This window comes from Ictalurus punctatus, chromosome 21, assembly GCF_001660625.3.
Source record: "Ictalurus punctatus breed USDA103 chromosome 21, Coco_2.0, whole genome shotgun sequence".
Classification (NCBI taxonomy): domain Eukaryota; kingdom Metazoa; phylum Chordata; class Actinopteri; order Siluriformes; family Ictaluridae; genus Ictalurus; species Ictalurus punctatus.
Window position 1 is genome coordinate 6989143 of NC_030436.2, and position 20931 is coordinate 7010073.

Consider the following 20931-nt stretch of genomic DNA (forward strand, 5'->3'; position numbering starts at 1 on the left):
CTGGAAAATCATTAGCTGGGTTAGCAAGCTTAAGTAGCAACTAGCTAACTAGAAAACATGGTAACATCAGAGCAATACATTTAAGTAGCTGGTTCATGTTGCTAAACTGTTTGTGTGTTTAATGTTTGCCTGATTAAAAAATTAAAGCCCAGCCTAAAAGCTCAGCAAAAGCTCATTTTAAGCTTTTATAGTTAGTATGTACTGTATATCAAGTATGTCGCATGGCAAAGCTTCCATTTTACGCAGTGTTAAAATCCAGATTTATACCTCCCACAGTCACAGAATGATGGATGTTTTACAATTCAGTTGATATGATTTGCATCACCTACAGTGTGAAACGCAAAAATGAAGCAAACCAAGGAGTGTTATCCTGCAGAAGGAGTGTTATGCAATATCATGATTTCTTTTTAATAAAAAAAAAAGTAATGATGTATGTATATCATGGCTTAAGAGATATTTTTAGAAAATACTTGGATCAGTTTCTGACATGAGATATTATGTACAGTATAGCCATGTTAAATTTTCAAATTTGAATTATTAGTTTTCTTTAACAGCAGTTCTGACAGTAGTTCTGGCTGTAATTCAAATCACAATCAATCATATTAATACACTCGTCCATCAACATGTCATTGTTTCTATATTAACAATACCTCATTCATAGCAACTGGTAGGGCAGATGCTGCACATATTCGAAGACTAATAATAAAAAGAAAAAAAGAAATGTGCTGTTATTTAATAAAGAAAATGTATAGGTTTCTGTAAGGAGACACGTATTAATATTTATGTAAGTAGCACTTTTTAACAGTCAAAGTTTTTGTAACAGTCCGTTCTATAGCCTGCAGTCTTTAGGACGAGGACTTCTCCTGTCTTCACAAGAGAAAGAAAATCAGAGAGACTGTTGAGAGAACGACTGCTTATACTGTAGCAGCTATAGCGTAAGTGATAACAGGAACTAACATTTCTCATGGAGATTCCACAGTAAGACATGTAACTATAAATGGATAAAAAGTATGTGGTTGGAAGTGTTAATCAGTGGAAAATTGCTGTTGTAAAATAAAATTTAAAAAAGACCTTGTCGTGGATTATTTTCCTATAAAAGCAAGCCCGCAAATGTTTTATTTATATAACTTATATGTTGTATTTTGAATGGACATGTCCTCCAGCATCTTCAAGATTTTTAAGTTATGCCTATGATTGAACAAATGTAAGCTCCTCCCTTGTTGACTCAGGGATGCTCATCATTTGAAAAAATCAGAGCATTTTGACCTAAGAGTATTGCTATGACATCAGAAACAGCATTAAACTTTCTTCTAACACTATAGCCAGTGTTCTGGATGTTAGTATATGCTGTTGATGTACCTTTAAGCTTATCAAAGCAACAATAATGCATGATTTAATAGACAGTCAAACTCAACAGAAATACCCAGCACAATTTTAAAGCCAGCTCATGAGAATTATGTGTCTCAGGTACTTGGAAATATAACCTTGACATATTACCTGTGTGAAAGTCAAATTTTATTAGTCATCCATAATAATAATTTATGGCTCTCAGGGCCTGGCTATAAAACTGGCCTGACACGATACTACCAATCACTTATTTTCTTTTCTTTTTTGTTTCCCCCCAAAACTTCTAACACAAGTTCCTCAGCAGCATGTGTGGAAACTATCCTCAAATTTTTTTAAATAATATCTTTTCTGTGGTATGCTCTTTCAAAAAAGACCTCAACAAATGGATTCCATCCATGTTACCCATTCAGCAAAGCACCTCTCTCCCCTTGCTGATAGAATTGGGGAAACAGTGAGCCATAACCTATTGTTATTAAACTACCATGCAATAATCTTTATACCATTACACTTTGCTGCTTTCAGCGAAGAGTCAATATCTGTGATAGAACATGATGGTTGGAACAGAAATGTGTAGTCATTAGGCTTCATGAGAATGAAATGGAGCCTAGAGCATTCAGCTATGCATTTTCAACACACCAAGGCGTAAGTGATGAAGTGTTTGCCGGATAAGAGTCTCACACTGTCACAACTCAGCTCTCCAAAATTGCTCCCTTAACATAATTGAGAATCTATCGAGTTCCTCTCTGGGAGGTTTTTAGCATGCGACTGGGTTTTGATATTGATTAGATGTTAGGAGGTGATTGGAATATCATAATAGTGCCATGATAAGCTGGCTTCTGAGGACAGATCTGCAAGTTTCGCTGGTGAGGTGTCATCGGGTTGTCATTTATAATCTATGTTCTTAATCTTAACAAGCATCGCATGGATGATAATCAGGGCAAGACATGCAATGTTTAATGCAGCGGTCTTGTAGACATATGCTGTACATGTGACCTCTAATCTTCTTGTGTCTGGGGTTCTTTACATCAAAGCCACAAGAGCTGCTTGAGTAAATACCACACATACCCAATATAATATGCAGAGTTATGCCACAAAACAATTAATGCAGTGTACATTTAAAGGTGCAGTCTGTAAACTGTATGCAGTTTATAGACAATAATTTGAATTAGAAACGTGTTTTGGTGTGTTCAAGTCATATTGGAAAGAATGTGGAAACGCAGGATTTTCTTAGAGAGTTTTCGTGTTGGGGACGTGTCAGTAAGAAAACATGGTGGAATCAGTGGATTCATTTAACATCTGTAGTTGATTGTAAACTTGAAATTTAATATTTACTTGTCTCAGAGTCTGATGGCTTCATAAATTGATTAAAAACATTTTTTTTTAAACTAAACACACCTGATGTGCAATATCTGTTCTTTATTTTCTAGAAGTAGAGTTAAAAACCTTGCTGTATTTTTATTTTATTTTTTTGTAGTTAATTAAGAGAAGGTACACCACCATCTTGCTTTGACCAAAGTAACTTGAATGCACTTGATGACGTAATTACGATTTCCCAGATCATAAATATAACCTTTCCAAGAGGGCTTGAACTCAGTGTTCAAGGTTTTTTAAGAATAAATTAAAGCAAGGGTAGACAAAACAATAGCTCCTGTGCCTGGGACAAGCAGATTTCATGTTCAGGGCTATTAATTATTGATTTTTAGTTGCCCAGTGAACAAGTAGGTTCAACAACCAGACAAAGAAAAAAGCTACTGCTTTATGACCTGTGCAAAACAGAAGTGTAGCACTGACGGCATGGTCAAGCACCAACTATGAATGGGAGGAGGAGTCGCAGAGAATAAGCAGGTAATGAGTGAGTGGTTACACCTGAATGTGGTTAAGAATTAAGTGTATTTATAGGCTGATTGTGTGGCAGTGAAGGTGTTTGATGCCAGGAGAGCTGACAGTGACCTCGACTGTGAACTGTTTGTCTAACTTTCAAACAATAGGGCCCTACTTGAAACACTTTCTAATAGGGAAACAATGTTGTAGGGTTCTGCATAGAACTTTTAAGTGCTCTAAAGTCATTTTCACACTTGCATTTTTTCCCTCCTTTGGGCTCAGAGTTTGGTACGATTGTTGAAGTGTGAATATTGTTTTCAAACCCTTGAGGTGTCAAGAGCTCTGATCCCTGTTCCTTTTGAAAACATTGGTCTGGAGTTTGCTTCAGCCACACCACAACACGGTCCACATCAAATGTGAGAACACAGTGAAAAATGCATGTCTCTTTTCCGCCTGCATGATTAAAAATCTTCCTATAGATCGGCTCCTAGTTGCAGGCATTCCTGCACAATGGCATGCCATGCATCTACAAAGTCTTCTTTGACACTTGATTGTCGGTACCATCGGAAAATAATTTTTCGAAATAGCAAACAGATGAATCTAGTGTTACTATTTTGTACAAAATGCACAAAATTGACTTATGGGATTGTAAATGATCCACACGTAGTTCAGAAGAACCCAAACCTGTGAGTATGATACCAAACAAGCCTGAAATCGGTCCTTGGTGCGGATACAAGTATTTGGACCAAGTGTGAAAATGCCCTAAGAGTGTATATTAGAAACAAAAAAGGCAATTTAATTAAATGGATCTCTCTAATTACCTCATTTCAGCCCAGAAATTAACTCCGCCCTCTCAAACAGAACTAACCCTTTAACTTGGCCCCTTCTCTCTAAAAGGAAACCCATGTGGAATACACAGTTTCAATACAGTAATGAGGTCAGATGTAGGGAATTTGGACGCTTGCCATTGTTTTTCCTGCAATTGCACATCACATCTCAGACATCAGGGGATTCTAAAATTATATTTTGCAGTAATCCAAATAATAAATGTTATGATGCTTTGCTAACCTCACCTTACCTTTTGACACAAATAATAGCACTTAATAAAGTCACTTATATTAAAACAAGGTAGCAGCTACATTACTTACCCGGCCATTACGAAATCAATTAAAATTCTAATTACAGTTTTAACTCCTGCCTTGTTTATATGATGTGCTCTAAAATTAATGCCTGGCCAACAGCCTGAAGTAAAATCGTACGCCGTTCCTCTCCATTATGCTTTCGTGATTCAGTTAATTACACAAATGATTTTATTTTCCCACAAATATAACTAACCAATCATGTGCGCCTCAGCAGATGAAAGCGCTTCATATGGACATGCAGTGCCTCTCGATTCAGCCTAAAGAATGCAATACAATTACCAGATAAAAATCTGTTAATGATATAAAAAAGTTAATGAGATAATTTGTCAAAATGTCAGCGTTGTGCTTGAGAGCAAGATTAAAAATTGCTAATATACATTTTTTAATATTGTTTAAAGTAAATGCACATTTTAATCATACATAACGTTTCTCTAAGAAGATTCTCCAGGCAGTAATCAAATAAGCCAGACATGCTTCCTGGTTAGTAAGGGTGATTTCTTTGGTTCATACTTAATCTTGCTTCATATTATGCAGGAATCCCAGCCTGTTGATCAAGCTGTGAGTTCACATAGTGAGACAGAAGAAACAAATGTGGCAATGTAGAGTCTGTGATTAGCCACTAAATGTGTTCAAACTGTATGACAGAGTAAGTATGTTTTTTAACAGGTCCGTTTGGACATGAGTAATTTATCTGCAAGACTGTTTATTTCGTTTACGCATCCATTCATATTTGTAGGTGATTAGAAACCCATATGCGCATGGTGAGGACATGAAATATCTCAGAGAGTAAGAGAGTAACAGGACCTCAGGATGGGAAACAAAAACTATTTCAGAGAACCAAAAAGCGATGAAAAATCAGGTCTTGATCAAAATTGCTTTTTTTCTGGCAGTGATATACTTTGTCACCTCAGTTCAAGAAAACTTTTAGGCTCCTCTCTAATATTGCCTTGATGTCTGTCTGCAAAGATCATGCTGTGTAGGGATCGCAGTGGTTTAAATGACACTCTTAAGTTCCTTTCACACTGAGCATGCTGCAATAAAGAGAAGCGAATCACAGATGAACGATGCTTTCACACCGAACACAAAACGATTGATCGCCTTCAGCTAATTCATGCCTGAACGATAGGTGGTGCTGTTGGCACTACACACTATTCACCTGATCGGCCTATCGTCTTTGACCACTGAGAAGAAGATTCACATAAATGTTGGCGCATAGCACCACAACTCATGCTGTTTTAGTATGAATGAAACAATGTGAAATATAATGCAATAACACAGTAGTTGGTCAAAACCCGAGTTTAATGCCCAAGAACAGCCCACTTTTTTGTGTTGGAGGAACTATGATAAATGAAGTAACAGTTCAGTTCTTAAAATCCGGTTATATTAACTACTGACATGTTTCAACAAGAATATAACGATAAATGACAAATGACATACTGAGTATTGTTTTCTGCTACAAAAAGTCCAACTGTAACATTATGAAAAAAATATGAAAATGCTTATTGCATGGAAACAGGCAGGAGACAGCAAATATCGCAAACTTTTTTACGCACTTTCACTTTGTTGATAACAGAAATATGCAAAATTTGGATGGAAAATTGGCAAATGAAAACAAGATTATCCTTATTCTCTTCTCTCTTCCAGAATACTCTTCTTTGGTGTTAACACTGGCTTTCAAAACAGCTTTCTGTGCTATAGCGCCACCAATCTCACTATTTTGTGCAACAGCAGCGTGTCCGGCAACGTGATCTAAAGCTCAAATCTAATTGGACGACCCGTTTCTTCGCAGAGTGACAGGAAAAAAAAATCTACACACTGGACGGGAAAAAAAGTCACTTTGTCACGCCACGAATGATCGTGTCCAGTGCCAACACTTCCATAGGGATCTATTGTTTCGATTCAAAAGCATCATACGTTTGCGTTGCTTAAACACTCTGTGTGAAAGGCCCTTTAGACTGTTTATATTGTGGGAAATAAAACCAGCTAAATTTGTTGGAGCAAAACTAATAACTGTGAGAATGACATTAAATAAACTACCCCAAACACATCTCTAATTGAGACTAACTATGAACTGGAGTGATGTAGCTGAGGTTGAAGAACTGTCAGAGCCACAATTCAAACACCATGCTAACATGGCTGGCATTTCTACTTCCAACGTTGTCCAATGTTCCATGTTTCTGGGCTCATAACGGTATGGCTCATATTTAATTATTTCTGTTTTTAAAAGTCCAATTTACATCTGGATATAGAATACATGTGAATGTATTCATTTGCCAAAATGTAGATGTTTGTGTGTGTGGAGTGTTTTAAGGTGAAAGCCCTCCCTCAGGCTGCACAACAAATCCAAATATGTAGTATGTCTTGTCATGTTTTCTGCTTACTGACCCCATCCACATCTGACACTCTATGTCAGCTCCATGCATGCAGCCATCCATCACACACTCCATCCCAGCTCAGGACACACTCGGATGGCAAGCCATGAATGTTATGGGGTTTGCAATATGCAAGGGGGGGGGGATATACAAATAAAAGCTGATATACAGATAGACAGTATCATAGACTAGTGATCTATAGATAGTTTAGTGATTTGTAGTCAACAGGTGAAGTTAAATGTGAATTTTTGAATATTTTTTTATTGCTGACCTTGTGCCCTCCTGAGCTTGCCTTCTCTCCTCATCCATATTGTAAGCAAATGTTTGTGGACCAGTACTAAGCATTAGCTACCACTTCTAGTGCTAGTTCAAAGCAGTTATAATGTATATAATGACATAGAGCCAGAAATATATGTACATAACAAGTACATTGCCAACTGTCTATTTTATGCATATTGTTATATTGGTAACACCAGTACTGCACAAGATTGTATAATAGACAGCTGCAGAACTGTGCAGCTATATTTAAACTGTATAGGATTTTATTCTAACCATACCCTGATTGGTTTTCAAGAAGAGTGTTCCAGACTTGTTTTGATAGCTCCTTGGTTTTCTTGTTTGCTAAATATGTTCTCTAACAAATTCTGGGGTCTTCCAATACCAAGTGGATTTTTTTTATTGAGATCATATAACACTTTAATGGTGTACAATATAACTGCATTTACAGTATCTAATTATGTGACTTCTAATGGAAACTGGTTGCACCTGTACTAATTTAGGGGTTTCCACAGCAGCGGGGGGTGAATACTTATGCAATCACAACTTTTACATTTAATTTTAAAATTATTTTTGCTACATTCATTCAATCACTTCAAAGTTATGGGCTATTTTGTGGAGCTTCATGGCATATAATCTCAGTGTCCATTTCAGTTCCAGGTTGTAACACTACAACATGTGGAAATGTTTAAAGGGGGTGAATACTAATGCAAGCCACCGCAAACTGTGGTCTGTATTTAGACTCCTTCCACTCCCATTATAAGACAAATAAGTCAGTACATTATACATAAACTCAAGAGACAAACTCCAATGAACTAAGTCTAATGAAATGTCAGTGAGAAAAGATTAATGAACATCAATAGCATACACTTTGGGTGAAAACTGATTAACTTGTTAAAAGGTTTGTGAACTTTTATTTAGGAACATGCATTCAAAATCTGAACCGTGTAGAAAGTATTCCCATGTTTAATCCATTTAGTGTTCAGTATTAAATGCTTGTATTGAAGTTTACACAAGTCAGCCATCTGGACAAATCATTAACTGATTAGGTGGAGTTTGTAGAATTCCCATTTATTTACAGTTTTACATGGTGTCCCAAAAGTCTCCATAGATAAGGGAAATTAACTTTTTTTTTTTTTAGCAAAATGTCTTCCGAAATTGTTTATATTTATTTTACTATATATTATTGTATTTGTTCAGATAGCCTTTATGAACTACTTTGACAAAAGAAGAATGCACTGAAATCATCCTCATGACTGGATCGGGAAACTCTCACAAGGTTGCGATGGTCTTGGCAAGGAAACATGGCAAGCACATCACACATGACCCTGTTGCCAAACTTATTAACAATTTCAAAAACACTGGAAGGTGTTCAAAACCAACTGAGAAGTTGACGTCCATGAACATCCACTGACGAAGGCACAACCGACATGGTGTTGGCAAACATAGTCCTCTGTGTATGGAGACTTTTAGGACACCCTGTATTTTAGACATTTATTCAAGTTAATATAGTACCAAGCAGACAAATGAGCTGAAGTTTTCATGCATTTCAGATGCGATGCTCTTGGCCAGCATTCTATTTAGTTGACAACATTCAAAAAAAGAAGTCTGTTGCTTTTTTGAACTGTGGAGGGGAAAAAATGTATTATCATCCAAATGGTTGAATAGACAGGTTGCCATTCAAGCCAAAAGCTATTTTTCTTCTTTTCATCCAATATCCTTTGGTTTCCCTATACAGCTTCCTCTCTCACATACCCTCGTCCTGTCCTTTTCACACAAAGTATATCGTAAATTAGCGAATTCTCAACTGAACCTTGCACTCCGATTGATACCGCTGAAGGAGAAATGAGCTATATCTTCAAGGTGCATGTCTCAAAGCTATGGTCACATGACCGACATTTTAAAAGATGGAGCACCATAAAGAAAAGACATGGGAATCCAGTCAAAGAATAAAATTCAGCAGTATATAAGGGCTTCAGTGACAGGACTTGAATATTGTGTCATTCTCCTTTTTAAAGGATTTGTTGTCATTTCAAAAGGAGAAAAGTGAGAAAAATTGGATAATCTTTTACGGACAGTGAGGAAACTATAGTCTGAGATACAGTCCCAATGTCTACATTTAATTCAATTCAATGTTATTTATATAATGTTTTTAACAATGGACATTGTCACAAAGCAGCTTCACAGAAATCTAGATATACTGTAGATTTAAATCCCTAATGAGCATCACCAGAGGTGACAGTGGCAAGGAAAAACTTGGTAATAAATCAAGGAAAAATCCCTGAGACAACATGAGGGAGAACCCTTGAGAGGAACCAGACTCAAAAGGGAACCCTTCCTTACCTGGGTGCTGGGTACAATACAGTAGATGGGCATCCAGGGCACCAAATTATAAAAAAAAATAAAAAATAAAAAATTGTACAATTGGGCAAACTTAAAGTGAGAAAACTAAGAAACGATAAGCAACGAGAATAGAAACAGCGGTGTTCACTCAAACCAGACGTCACACTAACCCTAACCCTGACCTTCAAACAAACTAGAATAAGCAACACCACTGACTGTGCACCAGGACTCCTGTCTGACATCTGTGCCTGACCTTACTAACACTCTTGTGGCTGAACTGGCACAAATCCCCACAGCCACGCTCCAAAATCTAGTGAAAGTTTATTATAATTAATAAACTAGTAATTATAACTGCCACAACCCTCTTCTTTTTCCAGTGTATGTTGCACCTAATTTTGAGTGCTTTGAGTCTCTGTACTTATATATTAGTTCTGTTTTTTTCTTTTTTTTAAATATCACACTTGAATGTGAACGTGTGTCATTGGCTGCCGCTGTGAATAGACAAAAATAAATATGGAATAGTTTAAATTCACAAGTCTACCATACTTTCCAAAAATATTTAACAGAGAATGAATGAAACTTCTTGAATAAGAAAATAATTTATCTGAATTCCATGACTTGATGATTGTCTGGTTCATTCAGATGTTGTACACCGTAATCACACACTGTAGACAACCATGCTTATCAAGCGGTTTTCACCCAGCGTGCAGTAGACATCTAGCCTTAGAAACTTGTTTAGGTGAGTCTTGAGTGGTTTGGAGAACATTACAAATTTTCACTTGGAAACAACGGGAAATAAGCAACCATTTTCCTAAAAAGAAAATTAATAATTGGTTTGCTGTATAGTTTAAGCTGAACTGTATAGTCTAAGCTGACCTATGCATAATGAATGAATATATACTTGTAATGAAACTGGTTCATTTCTAAGAATACAAATTCAGAACCTTCAAAAGTTTATAATAGTCTAATAACATATTGAAGGACCTGCTTTGTGCTTGAAAGTGATCGAATATGTACATGTTCTTTGCCCTGGGATTTTCCTGCAGTGATGCCTCCCACACACACACACCCACCCACACACACATACACACACGCACACAGTCATGTTCAAACATCCTTAAAGGATCCATTCCTCCTTTTTTTGCTGCCCATTCACGTGGGAGAAGCAAATCTTCTCAGACAGTGCAAATTCGATCTGGGAAGTGCACCTGATTGAATCAGTTTGAATTGGCTTCTATATTCATGTGTGCAATAACAGCCCGGAGCTGGAGTTAGTTTTCTGTCTCAGTGAAGCACAACAGCCCCATCTGCAGGAGACTACCCTCGGCTGGACACGAGAAAGGAAGGCATTTTCCCGTATGACATTTTCATTATTCCAAATGTATGGGATCACAGCTGGAAGAGGCAGGACTGGTGGCTTGTGAAATGTCTTTGCTAATATTTGATGAGAAGTTTAACATATTTGGTATTACGCCAGCATAGAAGATTGCTGCAAATGTGTCATTTTTGGAGCAATTATCTGTTTTGAAAGCTAACCAGCCTTCGTATACAGTCAGGTGCAGAAGTATTTGGACAGTGACACAGTGACCACAATGGATGTGAAGCACTGAAATGAAGCAATCAAGATGTGATCGAAGGCAGAAAGACTCACAAACAAGCAGCAACTGCAGTAAAGGACATGCACAGCATCTCAAGGGAGGAAACTCAGCATTTGGTGAAGTCCATTGGTTCTAGACTCCAGGCAGTCATTGACTGCAAATGATTTGCCTCCAAATATTAAAATCAATCCTGATATTTGATTGTTCTAGTTGGAACCTTTGAGCTTGTAAAAATTAAGGGACTCTGTAAAAATAAATGGCTGTAATTCCTAAATGGTTAATGCAATATTTTTGTGAAACCCCTAGAATTAAAGTCGTGGTGTACAGTAAATGTCAAAATACTTATGAACTTGACTGTATGTCAGATAGTCTAACAGAATATGCAGAATATTTTCTGTTCCATGAACACGCAAAAGAAGTTGTGAAGTTGATTTTGTCATGTATATGCACCCAAATTAAGAATGTTTTATTTTAGTTAATCAAAAAATATATTTTTTAAATTATAAAATAAAATATAATTTAGCACATTGCATTTTAAGTATCAAAATAAATTCTGAGCTACAATTCCCTGCTTTAATTGATTTATTATGACTTAATCTTAATTACTACGATAGTCATAATTACTTCATTTATTTATTTATTTTATGGTTAATTTTTTATTTTCAGAATTATTTATTCTTAGAATTTGTTACATTTTCTTTTTCTCTTTTCTTTTTTCTCTTTCTATGTTGTCCTGGTTTTTATTTATTTTTCCTTTTTTGTCTTTGTAAAACATTTTAATGTACGAAAGCTGCTATAAAAGAAATGTGTATTATCATTATTATTATTATTATTATTATTATTATTATTATTATTATTATTATTATTATGGTAGAAAAGTGTCAAGGGAGTAAAACACAGGTTGACTGAAGGCAATAATTCAATAAAAGGAGAAGAGTTTGGTTCGGAAGAAATCGAAACGTATCCAGAATTAATCTGCACAAGCCAGACGAGAGGCTGTTACGAGTCAGTAACAAGATTATACCACAGTGCCTCTGCAGAGTCGTAACATTTCACGGGTGTAGGTTAATAACATTTTCCAGAAGCATAAAACTTACTCGAAAGTATGTAATAAGCACAAACTGACACTGCTAACGTACAGTCAGGGGGTAAAAATATTTTTCAGGCCATTACTTCTCCTCACAGGAAAGCACCACAGCTCCAGGCTAATGTCAGCTGCTCAGTGTGATAGCAGCCACAACAAAACACCAAGATATAGTACATACACACTAACACAAACCGAAGCCACACAAAGGTCAACCCAAGCTTGATTCTGCATCTTTCTTTTTCGTTCTCAATCTTTGAGCAAAAAGCATATTGCTAAATCTCTTTAGGATATGTGAAGCACAAATATCAGTCATATCGTCTGCTTATCGTGGAGCTAAACCCATCTTTTACCTCCACTGATGCGGAACAGCGGCTCTGATGTGTTGCTGACTACACACAGTTTAACTGAAGAAGGCCCACGCAAGTAGAGCCAAGTGGCTCTCAGACTGTACAGAGATATAATGGCCGGTTTGAAGGCAGCTACACTTCGCTGGTGGGATCAAGAAGCCAGCCAAAACCTTTCTATTCTCTTTAGGAAACAATTTGTCAGCTATATTCCTATTTCAGATTAAAGATTTGGATATATTTTTAGTAACTTTTTACATTTATACCATTTAGCTCTTATCCAAAGCAACTTGCCACTACCACCACTTCTGCATACTTCACAAAGCTAACAGGTTCTGGTGAAGGGGATACAAACTAATATAAATCAGAAAAGCAACAAAGGTCTAACAAAAAAGTGAGAAGAAGTGTGATCCATGCCTGCAGATACATAGCACAGTTAACAATTTCACTGTAAATAAAAGACAAGACCAATTGCATGTTGTACCGTTGTTAAAATGTCATCTATCAGGTGTGTAGGAGCAGAAGAGCAGCAGTCACCTGTGTAATCCAAGACCTGTGTAATCAGAAGGACAATTCTTTCTAAAGGCTAGCTAAATGGATTATGGGTACTCAGGTTGAGAAAGTAATATTAAATTACAGCCATGGTTTATAAGAAATACCATCAGAACCATAGATTTGCTGAAACAGAAGCCAGAATGAAATGCTTTGTCTACAGGAACAGAATTCACAAGAGTTGGATTTTATTTCACAATAATGAACTCAAAACATTCTCCACTCTCTGGGACAATCAAATTGAGATGAGAGTTCTGGACAAAAATATGTGTGTGGTGGGGGGGCGGGGGGCTGGGGCTTCCAGAGTATGCCAGTTAATATAGGCAATTTCAGAACCTCTACACAACTGTCAATCATTCCAAACTAATCAATTGGCTCGTCTGTCACTTTTATTAGGAAAAAAAATGAGACTGCACTTTTGACATATTTTTGAGTGATGACTCAAGCATACCGTGATGTTAAAATGCTGAGCTACACAAAATGTGTAAAGATTGACAGATCTGTAGCTCAAAAGTGACTAAAAGTACTAGTTCCTGAAAAAAATTGAAGGCCAAGATTTAAACAAACATCACTAAGATAATAATAAGTCTTTATTGATCACATATACATTACAGCACAGTGAAATTCTTTTCTTCGCATACCCCAGCTGGGGTCAGAGTGCAGGGTCAGCCATGATACAGTTCCCCTGGAGCAGAGAGGCTTAAGGGCCCAACAGTGGCAGCTTGGCAGTGCTGGGGCTTGAAATCCCGACCTTCCGATCAGTAACCCAGAGCCTTAACCCAAGCTAAACCACGACTGCCCCAAGATGGCCGTAACCTGTGTTCTTCTCAATGAGGCGACTCATATGCGAACGAAACATCCCTAGCCCTCATCGCCTGTGGCTCTGTCCTTCTTGTAGTTTACAGCAAAATTTACGTATACTTTCCTCGCTAAATATTTTGTCACTAAATATTTGACACAGCTACAGTATGTTTAACTGAGTAAACTAAGCAAACTTGGCCAAACTTCATTATCTGTCTTTTTTTAATAAAGATACTCTACATGCAGTGCTCTGAAAAAGTGTTTGCCTGATTTCTTCTGTTTTTGTGTATATTTCATACTAAATAGTATTAGATCTTCAAAAGAAATACAACATAAAACAAAGGCAACCTGAGTAAACACCCAAAACTGCTTATATTTATTTAGTTTTTTATTGAAGCAAAGAAAAAAAAGTTAGCCAACAACTATCACCCATGTGAAAACCTAATTGCCCCCTTAAACCTAAAATCTAGTTGTGCCACCTTTAGTAGCAATAACTGCAACCAGATGCTTCCGATAACTGGAGATCAGTCCTTCACTTACTTGCTTTGGATCATTGTCTTGCTGAATAATCCAGTTGTGCTTGAGTTTCAATTTACGGACTGAAGACCAGACATTCTCCTTTAGGATTTTCTGCCAAAATGGTAAATGGTCTGCACTTATATAGTGCCGTCACTGTTTCTCATTCACCCATTCACACACACATCAATGGCAGAGCTACCATGCAAGGCACTAGCTTGCCATCGGAAGCAACTTGGGGTTCAGTGTATTGCCCAAGGACACTTTGGCATTTTGAGACATGTGGGCCGGGAACTTATTTCCAGTTATCAGAAGCGTTTGATTGTAGTTTTTGCTGCTAAAGGTGGCACAAACAGATTTTAAGTTTAAGGGAGCAATTAATTTTTCACATGGGTGGACGGGTGTTGGATAACTTTTTTTTGCTTTAATAAAATAATAATAATAATAATAATAATAATAATAATAATAATAATAATAATAAACTGTATTGTGTGTTTTACTCAGGTTGCCTTTGTTTTATGGTGTATTTCGTTTGAAGATCTAAAACTATTTATTATGAGCTATACACAAAAACAGAAGAAATCAGGATGGGGACAAATACATTTTCACAGCTCTGTAGCCATTGCCTTTACCCAAGAACCCTTGAAGAATCTTTTTGTTCTAAGAGTGTACATTAAGGATAAAGTCAAGTCATGCCTCCATCAATGAGAACTCTTCTGAATGACAGCCTACAAATACTTAACAGCACTTTAAAGAGTAAATATCTGTCCATCTCCACTTTCATGCCACGTGGAACAAGAGATTGAAGAACCACTTACCAGGAGATAAATCTAAAGCTCCGTAATACACAATAATCACTGGACTTATCCTCAGGGAAATACACTTGTTATCGATTGTTATACAAATCCTGATGGACTGTCCTGTGGTGATGTGTAGGCTACCAATTCATAATTAAGAAACATATTCCTGCAGGAGATACTATAACTCCCAGTGCCCATATTACTGGAAGGAATCTAAATGTTCCATGCATTCAAAATGAATAATTCATTCCGTAGAGATGATGCCTTAAACGTGTTGCACTTCAAGCTGAACTTCACATTCCCATCGTTGGCAGTCATCTGCCCCGAGGTGAGAATTTTCACTCAGCCTCAGAGAATTCTTTGTTATTTGAAATGTCGGCATATATCCCATTTGTGCAGTTTACCCGCTGCAAACTCCAATCAGACGTGAAAACCTTTCTTTGTACTTGCCCCAAGGGAGGCTTTTAGAAACTAAGGATGACAGATTTGCCAAAAAAATCCAAACACCAAACAACTGTTTTACTCAAGATAGGGCAGCTGAAAACTTATTTTCTCTTTGCAAAAAGCCACTTTTTTGTATTTATTTTGGCAGGGAAATGATCTACAAAAATTCTCACTGAGAATCCATTTAAAAGTCTCAATGAATTCTAATTTATACAATTGAAAGTAGTACAGTTGAGCTCCATGTGTTCTATATTTCACACTATTACTTTGTCTTAGTAAAGAAAGTAGTTTTTTTATTCCTCAGGGCTCTGTGGATTAAGTGATTTAGGTTTCATTGCCAGCAGCTTTGAGTTTGATGAAGATTTCTGGCTCCACTAAAGACATTAGAGCCTACACTGGTGCAATCAGTTTTGGGTTTTTTTTTTTTTTTTAGCTGAAGTTACATAAAGATTAGCTGAAGTAAAATATTTGGCACTCATGAATCCAGGTATACAATAATGTCACTATTAAAGAGCACACTTAACATCAATGTTTTATATTTGGCTAACACTTTCATCCAAAGTGACTTACAAGCAGAAAATCATCCATACAACTGAGAATCTGAGGTTTAAAGTCTTTATTCTAGGACATAAAATTGATGTTTGGCAGTTCTGGGATTTAAACTCAACCATGTTGTTCATTTGGAGAGAAATAAGCATTGGCTAACCTGGGGTTGGATTACCTGAATTATGTTAGCAATGTGTTAGTTCCATACCCCTAAATAAATAGAGTGTCTTGCATAAGAATTCACCCCCTTAAACTTTTCCAAATTTTGTTGCTACAATTTGGGTTACTGACCTGTTGGAAGGTGAACCTCCTCCCCAGTTTCAAGAATCTAGCCGATTGGTGCAAGTTTTCTTCTTTAACTGCTCTGTACATGGCACTATCCAGCGTGCTCTTCATACTAACCAGTTTCTGACTCCCAGATGTTGAAACACAGCCCCAAAACATGATGCTACCATTGCCATTTCACTGCAGGAATGATTTTATAAGGCTGATTAGCAGTGTTGGATTTCCACCAAATTTGCTTTGTGACATTGCCAAAAAATTGGTCCCATCATACAATAAGCTCTTTTCACATCACATATTTGCTGAGTCTTATATTTGTAATAATGACCGTCATCTTGCTTTGTGGAGTATCTGCATTATAGTTGTTCTGTGAACAACTTTTGCCTTCTGAGCTGTGGATCTCTCCATCCCCTTCAGAGCTACCCTTGGCATGTTAGTTGCTTCTCTGACTAATGCTTACCCAGATTTTTCATGGACGGCTTCCTCTAGGCAACGTTGTGGTTGTGCCATTTTGTTTCCACGTTTTTGCCAATGTGAGAGAGGCCTTTAGTTACTTAAAAGGTAACATGGTTCCTTTGTGACCTCATGGACTATTACACATCTTGCTCTTGGAATGATCTTTGTTGGTTTACCACACCCGGGGAGGGTAACAATCGTCTTGAATTTCCTTCATTTATACACAATCTGTCTGACTGTGTATCGGTGGAGTCAAAGTTCTTTAGAGTTGGTTTTGTAACCTTTTCCAGCCTGATGAGCATCAACAGCCCTCTTTCTGAGGTCCTCAGAAATCTCCTTTGTTCATACCATGATACACAAATGTGTTATGAAGATCAGACTTTGATACATCCCTGTTCTTTAAATAAAACAGGACGCTCACTCACACCTGATTGTCATCCCACTGATTGAAAACACCTGACTCTAATTTCACCTTCAAATTAAACTGCTAATCCTAGAGGTTCTCATACTTTTGCCACTTCCAGAAATGTAATATTGGATCATTTTAATAAATAAATGACCAAGTATAATAATTTTGTTTAATTGGGTTCTCTTGTTTACTTTTTAGGACTTCTTTTAGGAAAATCTGATGTTGTTTTAGGTCATATTTATGCAGATATGTAGAAAATTCTAAAGGGTTCATAAACTTTCAAGCACCACTGTAGGAACTTCGTAATGGCTCATGTCTGAAGGATTTTACACATATAGAAAGAAATTTGTGCTCTTCAACATACACAGTAAATCACTAAAGCTTATATTAAAGCACTATATTACTAAACTGCATGCACTACCAAAAAGCCACTAGATGGTATACTCGCCTCAGTCTTTACTACGCAGCAGTTTCTTCATGACGATGATTTCCAAAAGCCTGAGAGCAGCAGCACTTAATTCTGTGTGTGCTTGGTCATTATTTTTCTCCAGAAAACATCTGAATGCTAATTAAAATTTCCAATTAAGGCCAAGCTTTAGAACATATATAAAGAAATGACTCTTTCTACTAATCATATAAGAAATAAATGAGTTTTAAGGTTTAAACTTGCATAACATACAGAAAAGCAAGGATTTATTGATATTATTTGCATGGTGCACACCTGATCAAGCATGTTGCCATCGTGACCCTCAACATGAATCGGAAGAAAACTGAATGACCAGCAAGGCTATCTGGCCTACTGACCTTTACGAATTAAAAGACTATCTAATTTTAGGGCTTAAATAGAAAATTATGGACAAACATGCTGATATTTGAGCACTAATACCTCTGTTCAAACACTAATTAGCATTAAATCATCATTAAAATTCCACCTCACAGAATTTATTTCCATTTCCTCAATACATAAAGGGACAGCTGTTTAGTGTAGTTTCCCGTATTTCCCCGTACGTTCCTAACAGGCCACGTTACGTCCCCTCTCGAGGGCTCTATCGATCCCAGGCCTGTTTGGGCTATAAATATGCATGGGCAGCTGTATGGGGGAGGGAGGATTCACTAATTTCTGACTTCTCCTCTCGTGTCCCTCTCTCTTTACCCCCGCTGTGGCTATTTCCGCGGACAATCTATACGGTCCGCAGCACTCTGCCTGGGGTTCGGTTTCTATGCGGCTGATCAATGGAGTGCTGAAGAGATGAAGGCCGGGCTGCAATGCAGCAGTGAGGCTATCGGTGGGGAGGAATGGAGGCGAAGAAGGAGGATGAAAAACACAAAAAATCTGTATCTTAAGACAGACATGGTTCCCTGTCTTGAGCATCATCCTTGGCTCTCATTCAGTCGTCAATCTTTTGTCTTTGATGTACAGAAATGGTCCACAGGCTGAAACTGTCTCAAATGGAAAAAAATTCAAAAGGTAGAAAAGAACATTTAAAATAAATACTTCTATTCATACAAGTCTATAGGCTCCAGCTCAAGTATGAGCAGATATTATGGTCTCAGGCTTGGAAATTTCTCAACACTTTCTTCTGTTCACATCTAAATGTTGTAAATGATGTGTTTAATCAAGCACTCCAACATTCTTTTTTTTCTTCTTCATATAATCGACATAATTAACTTTTGTATGAGCGTTTGTATGAGTCTTTTTGGGTAGATAAATTTAAATTAATAAAAAAAAAAACATTCTAGTCCAATTCCTGTGCAAAATTGTTGCTTGCTGCTGTATTTTCATACTTCCTGTGAGAAGTTAGCGGCTGTTTACCAGGCTGATGTCACAGAGGACATTGTTAGTACAGTTACCATACAATGGTGTTTAATAACAGATCTCAAACATAACAGTCAGGTTTCTTCTAAGCTATGGGTAAAAAAAAAAAGAGCAAAAAGGGCTTCGTTTCTTAACCGCCATTTTCCATCTGCGCTCAATGTCACAATTTTGAAAAAATGGAACGTAGAAGTAGTAGAGACAGCAAACAGTGGGCTCAAAGCTCCAGAATGCAATGCAGCTATATGATGCAGTTACGCTGAGAGACTCGGCTTGGCTAGTTAGTGATCTACAAGATGATGAGTGAGATGGTGTTGACTGGCATATTAGCATGAAAGTTGAAGCTTTGAAAGCAGATCAAATGGTGCTGTGGATAAAGTAGGAAACACTTACTCATCTTGAAAATAGACCAACATGTTAACCAAAACAGTCAACTCAGAATTACACTGAAAAATGAAAGTGATAGAAATAAAAATATAATTTAAAAAAATATATATTTTAATATTTATTAACAGTAAATATTATAATAATTATTAATATATTCTATTATAAAATTAATGTATTAATATATAGTATTAAACATATAATAATAAATTTATGTATTAAAATTACAATATTTAAAAAAATACATATAAATTACTTATAAACAATGGTGTGAGTCATTCAGGGTGGTTTTCCTCTTTAATGCTAGCAAGAATGCTAGGTCATTAGCTAGCAACTTACCTAATATTAGTCAGCTACAACACGCTTTACAACACAAATTTACCTAGATGTACTAACAACATTCGACAAGTTAAAATTGTCAAGCTACCTATTAGGGAAGTTCAGCAGGAGAAAGGTAGCTAAGTTGACCGATTATTTAGATTTAGTTGTTAAAATGTGCAGAGTTAATAAATTTGTTACAGATACTCAAAATTAAATGGTTTATGTGAACAGTAAGCAGGACAGAGCTTCCGTACCATAATTTGATTGAAATTAAATTACGGCATAGAATGATTGCACTAGTGAGAATAAGAATAATATACAAATTAGAATAAGAAGGAAAAAAAGCAGTTTCACACAGCTACTATAATACTTTATGAAATACTTTCATTTGAAAATGGTTAAATGATGTGTATATACAGTTGCATATCATTAATCGTCTTGTAATTACCTACTTTTCCTTTTAGTTTCATGAATAATCTAGTTACTATATAATAATTAATAGTAGTTACATAATAATTGATTGAAGCGAAATGCAATAATGCATTAATTTTACTAAGTTAAAGCCTTTACTGCATCTTTGCCAGTAAAGAATCAGGAGAAATCATCATGGCAAAACTGACAAACAATTAATAATGGCTACCCAAGTGAAATTAAGCTTTAAGGAAAACAGAAACAGAAAACCTTTCAAAACATTTTATGCTGTGATGACAATTGCTCATAATAACCCATACATTGAACACTAATGATGCCAGATTAAATAAGTCCCTTAGGTGGGTTCTTCATTCCTGTTAAAGCCAATAAAGTCCAGTAAAATTCATCATGGAGCTTTCCTGCAGTTGAGACCCAGCTGAGGTGTGAATAATTATGTCAGCGTACCAGGCCAGGCTGGAGAAGCAACTCTTCCAGAGATTTTCAAAAGCATTGCCAAGCTGCATGTCATACATACAGAATCAGATAGAAAGCTTTCTGGGGAGTAGAGTGAGGGCTAAAAAAGAAACAAGTTCAAAAGGCACACTGTGGCATGCTGTGCAAGATACACACGATGACTAATTCATAGCAGCTACATGCTAACCATTGAATTGGGGAGTAGATGATGATATCAGTGGTTCTTCACAGCCTAGAGTTTAGATCCTTCAGTGTAATATACCCAAGTAATCATCAGGTATCCTATTGGGTATGTCATTTTATATTTAGCGTTCCTAATGCACAGGATGAGCAGTTTCTCCATGAATGGCTTTCCTCCGTTTTCATGGTCCAGCTAGGCCATCTTTCAAACA